The 11,079-nt window shown below is 40.4% G+C and overlaps 1 pseudogene; it reads right to left on the bottom strand.

The window, feature by feature from the left end:
* Positions 1-10,170: 10,170 nt before the first annotated feature.
* On the bottom strand, positions 10,171-10,838 carry LOC136381501 (glutathione S-transferase Mu 1-like; annotated as a pseudogene).
* Between the last annotated feature and the right edge of the window lie 241 nt (positions 10,839-11,079).

Raw genomic sequence — 11,079 nt, 5'->3', positions numbered from 1 at the left:
TTCTCTCTCCCTTCCTGTCTGTCTGTCCCTATCTGTTCCTCTCTTTGTCTCTGTCTCTCTCTGTCTCTGCCATAGAAAACAAACAAACAAACAAAAAAACTTGGCTCTTTTTAGATGTTGAAGCATAAAATTTCTACTGGAGGCCCTGGCCGGTTGGCTCAGTGGTAGAGCATCGGCCTGGCGTGAAGTCCTGGGTTCGATTCCCGGCCAGGGCACACAGGAGAAGCGCCCATCTGCTTCTCCACCCCTCCCCCTCTCCTTCCTCTCTGTCTCTCTCTTCCCCTCCTGCAGCGAGGCTCCATTGGAGCAAAGATGGCCCAGGCGCTAGGGATGGCTCCTTGGCCTCTGCCCCAGGCGCTGGAGTGGCTCTGGTCGCAACAGAGAGACCCCCCGGAGGGGCAGAGCATCGCCCCCTGGTGGGCAGAGCGTCGCCCCCTGGTGGGCGTGCCGGGTGGATCCCGGTTGGGCGCATGCGGGGGAGTCTGTCAGACTGTCTCTCCCAGTTTCCAGCTTCAGAAAAATACAAAAAAAAAAAATTTCTACTGGACCTCTTCTCTCACCTTAAACAGAGGCCCAGCAGTAGTGCACTAGTCTGCTAACATTAAAATCACTCTCCCTACCTTTTTGTTGTTACTGTTTCTGGAACCAGAAAAACAAAACAAAGAGGTAAAAGGAAAAGAAAAGAGAGAAAATAAAGCAAAGTTTGTAACTTGAGTTACAGCAGTGCAGAAAACAAATCAAATATACTAAGTTGGCGGTGCTCAAAGTCCCATTCAACTTCACAATAATATGTGTGATAGAGTTACTCAAACCTTTCCACTCTCTAGTCTCCTGCTTATTAACTATAAACCATTCTGAGAGCTTTCAATGCCAATTAAGACCCAGTGCCAGAAGTATGCCCCATCCACACCCATTTCTTTATGTCTTCTGAGTTCTCAGGGGAAGGAGGGATCAGAAAAAGGGATGGTAAAGGAAAGAAGATAAAGAGGTTGACTCCCCAACAGTTTTTTCTTTCCTGCAGTGTTTTGCAAAAAGCTGAAGAGATGCTAATGGTTCTTAGGCAGCTAGAAGCAGCGTTAGAATTCTGTCTAGGTACTAGTGAACCTCTGCCTGAACAGTGTTCCACTTTCCATATGCCAATCTATCATTCAGTCCTACTTATGCTAGATGTACTGGCTTTCTATAGTTTATTATCATGTCCTCACAAATTAGTATTCAAGGAGCCCTCACTTACCCTTTCCTTGGGAATTTTGAAAGCAAACGGGAAATAGTTTAAGCGAATGGTGTCTAAAGTCATGAAATATAGTGATTGTTTTGGGGACTTTTTGAGGGGGATGGGAGGAGAGAATGAATAAACATATTTCTTCAGTTGAGTGAATCATAAGGATTTCCAGCATGTAAACTCACACTCATAGGCTAAGAACAGAAGACAACTAAACATCTTTGCAGAAGACAACATTTTCTCCTCATTCCATATAAAGGTAAGTCCTTGTCACTCCATTTTGTTTTTTTTTGTTTGTTTGTTTGTTTTATTTTTATTTTTTTGCATTTTTCCAAAGCTGGAAATGGGGAGGCAGTCAGATAGACTTCCACATGCGCCCGACCGGGATCCACCCAGCACACCCACCAGGGGACGATGCTCTGCCCATCTGGGGCGTCGCTCTGTTGCATCCAGAGCCATCCTAGCGCCTGAGGCAGAGGCCACAGAGCCATCCTCAACGCCCAGGCCATCTTTGCTCCAATGGAGCTTTGCTGCGGGAGGGGAAGAGAGAGACAGAGAGGAAGGAGAGGGGGAGGGGTGGAGAAGCAGATGGGCGCTTCTCCTGTATGCCCTGGCCGGGAATTGAACCTGGGACTCCTGCACGCCAGGCCGACGCTCTACCACTGAGCCAACCAGCCAGGGCCCTTGTCACTCCGTTTTAAAGATCATTCCCACATTCTATTTCTGTACCCAAGACAGGAAAGTGCTGCCAAGTAGAGAGCGTTAGGCAGCTGAAGAACCAACACAACCTCTGTCAAAATAGTTTAAAGCATGCAAGATTCAGATTATTGAGGACAGTATTTGAGAAGTTCTAAATTATGACAGTACTAAATGAGAGGGCCAGGTCTGTGACCTGTCACACGTTAGGTAGCCTTTCTGAGTTTCCTCTTCTGGAACTGAGATAGTTCTATCAACTTCATAATTCATGATTCTGTCATTTGTTTCTTCTGGCCTGAGCATGAAAGAACTTTGGTTTGATTTTTTTTCTCCTTTTGCAATCCAACAAATGAACGCTAAATTTAAACTCTAGGTTTGGCAATATATTTTACAATACAGTACTAAAAAGTTGAAGATCAAGCCTAGAAAAACCAAGACCTTCTTTTCTGGATGGCTACTAAAAGTGTTGCCAAGGCTTGAAAAAGTGATACCAATGAGAAAGTAAATGCAATAAACTATTAAATATCAATACAGAAAAGGCTGCTTCAAGAACTTGATAAAAAGAAGTGTGGGTAGTATAAAATAAACCCCATCTTCCACAGCAGATCATGGCTTTCAGAACCTGAGTTTATGAACAACTGGGGGGAATGATTCTTTGCTGCTTAATTGGCAATTTTATTTACTTACTGTCTTGTAAATTACCTATCTTCTGTGAAACCTTGAACTCACAGTGAAGGTTTTACCCAACATAGCATTTTTCAGTAATGTAACCACCACCACCACTCCCAGTTGGTGAGATTATTGTAACAAATTCTGAAAACAGTCACATAGATTCTCATGAATCATGTTTTAATTGTGAGTTAGCCAAAGAAGAATGAGTGGGGAGGAGAAGAACATAGATTTATCTGTACTATTTATGTGCTCATTTGCTACTTTTATTAAGAGAAAAAACATTTTACCTCTTTTTTGAAAATCTCACTCTCTAGAAAGTAGATTCAGGAGTAAGAAACTCCATGACTGTTCTGCATAGTCCAATGTATTGTTAATTTCATTGTCTATTGACATCCTAGTTGGTGTGTTAGTTTGGAACTCATCTCTGTCACAGAAGTAACAAACCAACATTAAGGAAGGAAAGACACATGCATCTTTTCCTTGATAAAGATAACTGCTCCTGCCCTGGCCGGTTGGCTCAGCGGTAGAGCTTCAGCCTGGCGTGCGGGGGACCCGGGTTCGATTCCCGGCCAGGGCACATAGGAGAAGCGCCCATTTGCTTCTCCACCCCCGCCCCCCCCTCCTTCCTCTCTGTCTCTCTCTTCCCCTCCCGAAGCCAAGGCTCCATTGGAGCAGAGATGGCCCGGGCGCTGGGGATGGCTCCTTGGCCTCTGCCCCAGGCGCTAGAGTGGCTCTGGTCGCGGCAGAGCGACGCCCCAGAGGGGCAGAGCATCGCCCCCTGGTGGGCAGAGCGTCGCCCCTGGTGGGCGTGCCGGGTGGATCCGGGTCGGTCGCATGCGGGAGTCTGTCTGTCTCTCCCCGTTTCCAGCTTCAGAAAAATACAAAAAAAAAAAAAGATAACTGCTCCTGTTATAGAAATGATTAGGGAAGATCTAGATATGTCTAAGAAGATATAATTTCATGGAATCACACTCTCTCAGGATTGAAAGGAATATTAAATGTCATTGACTCTTCAACCAGAGGCAGTGTAGAATTGTCATATAAATTAAATTGTACAGGATATAAACTTCTGAGATTGGCTCCTTTTACATAGCATGCCTTTGAGATTCTTCCAAGATGTTACATATGTCAATAGTTCATTCATTTTTGTTGCTGAGTAGCATTCTACTGTAGTGATGTACCATGTACCACAGTTAGTATATCCATAGCTATTTGGGTTATTTCCAATTTTTGATAATTATGAATAAAGCTGCTATAAGGATTTGTGTATAGGTTTATGAACAGAAGCTTTTATTTCCTTAGAATAAATATGCAGGGGAGGGATCACAAGGTCACAAGTTAAGAGTATTTCTAACTTTATGAGAAACTGTCTAACTGCTTTCCACAATGGCTGTACCACTTTGCATTTCCAAAAGAATATATGGGCATTCTGTTCATTCTGTGTGCTCACCAGAACGTGATATTATCAGTATTTTTAATTTTAGGTATTCTAAAGGGATATGGGTGTGAGTGGAGGTAGAAGAGGTTAAAGGAGAAATAAATGGTGATGGAAGCAGACTTGACTTGGGGTGGTATACACACAATACAATATACAGATGATGTATTATAGAGTTGAACACCTGAAACATATAAATTTATTAGCCAATGTCACCCAATAAATTTAATACAAAGTAAAAAACAAAAACAAAACCCTAACCACTGAATTTCTAATTAGCTTTCCTGATAAGACAGCACTTCACATATGATATTACAACTTGTTGCTGGAGGAATTAAGCTTGTCCTGTGTGACTTCACCAGGAGAGGACTCTTGAAAGCTTGCAATTCATTTCCTTTGGACTTTTCCCCATACACCTTTTCCTTTTGTTGATTTTGCTCTGTATCTTTGCTGTAATAAATCATAGCCATGAGTGCAACCATAAAAAACAAACAAAAAAACCCCAACTGGATTTTTTTTTTTTATTGTTGACTTTTGAGAATTCTTCACATATTTTAGATATGAGGCATTTGTCAGTATGTGATTTGTAAATATATTCTTATAGCCTATACCTTATCATTTTATTCTCTTGCTATTTTCTTTTGTATAGTTTTAAATGACGATTGAGTTAAAATTACCAATTTTTTTCTTTTATGGATCATGTTTTTGGTGTCATGTGTAAGAACTCTTTGCCTAACCACAGGTCATAAAGATTTTCCCTAAAGTTATGTTCACAACTTATAAAAATCAATTGGCCATATTTGTATGAATCTTTCTGGGCTATCTGTTGTGTTCCACTGATCAAAGTGACTATGCCTTTACCAATACTACATGGTTTGGTTAATCTAGATTTTATAGTACAATTTAAAAATCTGGTAGTATGATTCTTCCAATTTTATTCTTATTTTTAAAACACTTTGGCTTTCCTAGTTCCTTTGAATTTCTATATTAATTTTAGAATCAGCTTGCCTATATCCACAACTTATAGTTTTATATTTTAGATTTAGACATATGATATATTTTGAACTAATTTTAGAAGATGAGAGATTTAGGTTGAGGTTAATTTATAAGAATACAAATGCCTGGCCTGACCTGTGGTGGCGCAGTGGATAAAGCGTCGACCTGGAAATGCTGAGGTCGCCAGTTCAAAACCATGGGCTTGCCTGGTCAAGGCACATATGGGAGTTGATGCTTCCAGCTCCTCCCCCTTTCTCTCTCTGTCTCTCTTTCTCCCTCTCTCTCTCCTCTCTAAAAAAATAAATAAGTAAAATAATTTTTAAAAAAAAGAAAAAAAAAGAATACAAATGCCTAACGGATCCAACATCATTTGTCAAAAGGACTCTTCTTTGGGCCTTATTTTTTAAAAAGAAAAATTTTCATAAAATTTATTAGGATGACCTTAGTTAATAAAGCTATGTAGACTTCAAGTGTGCAATTCTATAATACATCATCTGAATATTGATTGCAGTGTGTGTTCAACACCCAAAGTTAAATCTTCTTCCATTACTTCATATGTATGATCCCCTTTACACAATGCTACCTCCCCCCAACCCACCGTGCCCTCGGATAACCATCATACTGTTGTCTGTACCTATCAGTTATTGTTTGTTTCTTTATTTGTTGATTTCAGTTTTATATTCCACATATGAGTGAAATCATGTGGTTCTTAATATTTCCATCTGACTTATTTTGCTTAGCATGATATTTTCAAGACCCATCCATGTTGTCACAAAATGGCAGTATTTCATCTTTTCTTATGGCTGAATAGGATTCCATTGTATATATGTACCACATCTTTTTATCCAATCATCTAGCAAAGGACACTTTGGATTTTTCCATATCTTGGCCACAATGAATAATACTGCAATGAACATATGATACATATATATTTACAAATAACTATTTTCAAAAATTTCAGGTAGATACCCAGAAGAGCAGTTACTGGATTATATAATAATTCTATTCTTAATTATTTGAGGAAACTTTATACTGTTTTCCACAGGGGCTGTACCAGTTTGTATTCCCATCAGCAGTAAATGAGGATTCCTTTTTCTGCCCAACCTTTCCTATAGTCGTTATTGCTTGTTTTGTTGATATTAGTCATTTTAACAGGTGTGAGGTGGCATCCCATTGTAGTTTTGGTTTACATTTCCCTAATAGCTAGTAAAGTTGACCATTTTTTATATATCTGTTGGCCATTTGTACATGTTCTTGGGAGAAGTGTTGTTAAATCTTTGGGCCTTTCTGGCCCTGACCGGTTGGCACAGTGGTAGAGCATCGGCCTGGCATGCAGAAGTCCCGGGTTCAATTCCCGGCCAGGGCACACAGGAGAAGCGCCCATCTGCTTCTCCACCCCTCCCCCTCTCCTTCCTCTCTGTCTCTCTCTTCCCCTCTGGCAGCCGAGGCTCCATTGGAGCAAAGATGGCCCGGGCGCTGGGGATGGCTCCTTGGCCTCTGCCCCAGGCGCTAGAGTGGCTCTGGTCGGGGCAGAGCGACGACCCAGAGGGGCAGAGCATTGCCCCCTGGTGGGCAGAGAGTCGCCCCCTGGTGGGTGTGCTGGGTGGATCCCGGTCAGGCGCATGCGCGAGTCTGTCTGACTGCCTCTCCCCGTTTCTAGCTTCAGAAAAAAAAAAAAAAAAAAAAATCTTTGGGTCTTTCTTGAAAATCAATTAGCCAGGCCCCGGCCAGCTAGCTCTGTTGGTTAGACCATTGTCCTGATATGCGAAGATTGTGGGTTCAATCACTGGTCAGGGCATATACAGGAGCAGATCAATGTTTCTGTTTCTCTCTCACACCTTTCCTTTCTCTCTAAAAATCAATAATAAAATTTTTTTTAAAGTTTTAAAAAAATCAATTGGCCCTATTTGTATGAATCTTTCTGGGCTATCTGTTCTATTCCACTGATCAAAGTGACTATACCTTTACTAATACTACATGGTTTGGTTCATCTAGCTTTTATAGTACAATTTAAAAATCTGGTAGTATGATTCTTCCAATTTTATTCTTCTTTTTAAAACATTTTGGCTTTCCTAGTTCCTTTGAATTTCTATATTAATTTTAGAATCGGCTTGCCTATATCCACAAAAATTCTGCTGAAATAGTCAATGGAATTGAGTTAAATCTGTGTATCAGCTTGGCGAGTTGACACTTTCCATTCCTAAACACAATATGTCTTTTCATTTATTTAGTTCTTCTTTGATTTCTTTCATTAGTATTTTGTGGTTTGCTGCATGTATATAATATATCTTATGTTTTGTTAAATTCATTCTTAAGTATTTTAATATTTTAGAGCTATTATAAATGATGTTTTTTTTTATCAGTTTCTGTTGTTCATTGCCGGTGTACAGATATAAAATTATTTTTGTGTTTTTACCTTATGTCCTGTGACTTTACTTAATTCAGTTCTATGAGGAGTTTTTATTTTTCTCTCATTTCTTTTGGTTTCAATTAAGTCATCTGCAAATACAGATTGTTTTTCCTCCAAAATAATCTTTTTGCCCTGGCTGGTTGGCCCAGTGAACATAGTTTCAGCCAGCATATGGATGTCCCAAGTTCAATTCCCTATCAGGACACACAAGAGAAGTGACCATCTGCTTCTCTCCTCCTTCTCCCCCTTCTCTAGCTCTTCCCTTCTTGCAATCAGAGACTTGATTGGTCCAAGCATTGGCCCTGGGCACTGACAATAGCTCAGTTGATTTAAGCATTGGCCCCAGATGGGGGTTACTAGGTGGATTCTGGATTGGGCACATACAAGAGTCTGTCTCTGTATCTCCATTCTTCTCACTTAAAAAAAGAAGAAGAAAAGAAATAATCATTTTTTAAAATGTCTATTGTATTAATTTTAGAGATAGAGGAAGGGAAAGAAGGAAAGAGAGAGGGGAAACATCAACCTGCTCCTGAGTGTGCCCTGACCGAAGATCTAACAGGCAACCTCTGTGCTTCAGGATGACGTTCTAACCAACTGAGCTATCCAGCTATGGCTGCTTTCTATTCTTATTCTTGCTTTATTATACTGGCTAGGAATTCTAGTATAATGTCAAATAAGATTTAAAGAGGATATCCTTGCCCGTTCCTGATCTTAGGGGGAAAGCATTAAGTCATTCACTACTAAGTATGAATCTAGATGTTGGCATCTATGACCTTTATGAGATCTAGTTTCCTTCTATCTTAATTATTTGATAATTTTTTATTTTGAATAGATGTTGAATTTTTTCAAATGCTGTTTCTTCATCAATTCATATAATTATGTAGTTTTTCTTCTTTTGTCTATCAATAGAGTAGATTATATTGATTGATTTTTCAAATACTGAAACAGTCTTGCTTTTTCAAGACAAGCCCCATTTGGTTATACTGTATAATGTTTTAAAAATACTTTCAGGTTTCCCTGGCCAGATAGCTCAGTTGGTTAGCGCATTGTCCCAATAAGCCAAGGTTGTGGGTTCAGTCTCCAGTGAGGGCACATACAATAATCAACCAGTGAATGCATAAATAAGTGAAACAACATATCAGTTTTTCTCTGTCTCTCTCCCTTCTTCACTCTCTCTGAAATCAATAAATAGCTCTGGCCAGGTAGCTCAGTTGGTTAGAGCGTTGTTCCTAAGCACAGAAGTTGCTGGTTTGATTCCCAGTCAGGGAACATACAGGAACAGATCAATGTTCTCTTCTCTCTCTCTCTCTCTCCCCCCTCCCCTCCTCTCACTGAAATCAATAAATTTAAAACAATGTTTTAATTAAAAAATAATAAAATAAAATTAATAAATAAAAATATTGTAAACAGAAAGTAAAAGCAAAAAATGTACAATATAAAATAAAATAAAATACTTCTGGGTTCAATTTGTTAAGATTTTGTTTGATTTTTTACACCAATGTTTATGAGAGATATTAACCTACAGTTTTCTTATTCTGTCTTTTAATGGCTTTGGTATCGGGGTTTTATAAAAATGAGTTGGTAAGCCTGACCTGTGGTGGCACAGTGGATAAAGCGTTAACCTGGAGTTCTGTGGTTGCCGGTTTGAGGCCTCAGGTTTGCCCGGTCAAAGCACATGGGAGAAGTAACTAAGAGTTGCTTCCCGTCCCATTCCCCTGACTTTCTCTCTCTCTCTCTCCTCTCTTAAAAAATCAATAAATAAAATCTCAAAAAAAATTCTTTGGTAAATGTTCCCTATTTTCTGGAAAAGTTTGTGTAGAATATTTAATTTCATCTTTAAGTTTTAATAGAATCATACAGTGTAACCATCTATGCCTGGGAAAAAAATTTTAAGTTTTTAACTATGAATTCAATTTTTTTTACTGTTACAGGATTCTTCAGGTCATCTACTTTCTCCTTGATGAGTTTTGGTATTTTGTTCTCAAGGAATTAGTTCATTTCACATAGGTTGTCATAGTTAAGCATATAGAGTTGTTTATAGTGTTCCCTTATTATCTTTTTAATATCTAAGGAGTCTGTAGTGATATCCTCTCTTTCATTACTGATATTAACAATTTGTTAAGGTATGTGAAGTTCATTGAGGTTGAAGATTTTTTTTCAGGCATGATTAGACTTTACTGGGGATCAGGCAGGACTTGGCAAGGACCATGCTGGAGGAGCAGGGCTGAGCTCTCCAGGCCAGGGGTCCAGTCAGCTCCTCGAGCAATCCCTGAAAGAAAGGTCTGTCTGTCTGGCTTTAGTTCAGTTCGGTAAGGACAATGTCAGGGGGAGACTTCACTGAGCAAGGGGGTGCTGGAGAGTTTTATAATCCACAACGAACTGGGACTGGGAAAGAGAAAGGCACCAAATATAACCTGAGTAGAGGTGAAGGAAAGAAAAGGAGAAAAGAACAAGACAGGCCTGACCTGTGGTGGCGCAGTGGATAAAGCGTCGACCTGGAAATGCTGAGGTCACCGGTTCGAAACCCTGGGCTTGCCTGGTCAAGGCACATATGGGAGTTGATGCTTCCAGCTCCTCCCCCCTCTCTCTCTCCTCTCTCTCTCTCTCTCTCTCCTCTCTAAAATGAATAAATAAAATGTAAAAAAAATTAAAAAGAAAAGAACAAGACAGTTCTGTGGGTTCATTTAGGACCAGCTGATCTCCAGGCCCCTATGTACTCCTTGCTTCCATCTCCTGACTTTACAAGTCCTGCTTGTTGCCCCACACAGCGATCTTTGAGTACACAGAAGTTTGGAGGAAGCGGCTGGACTTCATACAGGCAGAGATCTTGTTCAGGCCCTCAAAGCAGACCGAGAAGTCTTTCAGGTTGGAGACGCATCCAGCACTTGTGCTCGAACATACGCGGCACATCCAGGATGTCACAAAGCCAGGACATCCACACAGGTGAGCTTGTCCCCTGCAAACCAAGACCTCTTCCCCGGAAACGGTGAAAACAGCTTCATCTTTTTAGGGAGCACCTTCAAAAACTCAGGCTTCAGTTTCCCAAAGTCAGGGCTGTAGCAAGTCTGGGTATTATGCATTCAGATGTCCATAACCACCTTGTTCTCCAAAATGTTCATGCAAATCTTCTCCTCTCCTGTCTCCCAACAGAGGTTGTGCTTGTGAGCAATGTAGCGAAGGTTGGTGTTGCTCTGGGTCAGCCTGTGAGCCTCATCAATTAAGTAGGGCAGATTGGGGAAGTCCAGGCCCAGCTTGAATTGTTCACTTAGCCACTGGCTTCTGTCTTAGTCAGGAGCGTCCCCCATTGTGTACTTCTTCTCCTCATAGTTGGAGTCTGTGTGCTGCAAGAGCAGGCAGATGGCGTGAGCCAGCCCACAGATGTCCCAGTAACATAAAGTCATGGTCATGGGGCTGGTTTTCCCGTTCTCAGTGATGTCTAGGTTTATGAATTTAACTGATCTCAAAGACCGAATATTTTATTTCATTGGTTTTTCTTTATTAATCTTATGTTTTCATTCATTTCTACTCTTAACTTTTTTTTTTTTTTTTTTTTTTTTTTTTTTTTTTTTTACAGAGGAGAGGGAGAGACAGAGAGAGGAGAGACAGAGAGAGAGAAGGGGGGAGGAGCTGGAAGCATCAACTCCCATA

This window comes from Saccopteryx leptura, chromosome 9, assembly GCF_036850995.1.
Source record: "Saccopteryx leptura isolate mSacLep1 chromosome 9, mSacLep1_pri_phased_curated, whole genome shotgun sequence".
Lineage (NCBI taxonomy): Eukaryota > Metazoa > Chordata > Mammalia > Chiroptera > Emballonuridae > Saccopteryx > Saccopteryx leptura.
Note: the sequence above shows the minus strand (reverse complement) of the source record. Positions and strands in the feature narration are given on the sequence as shown.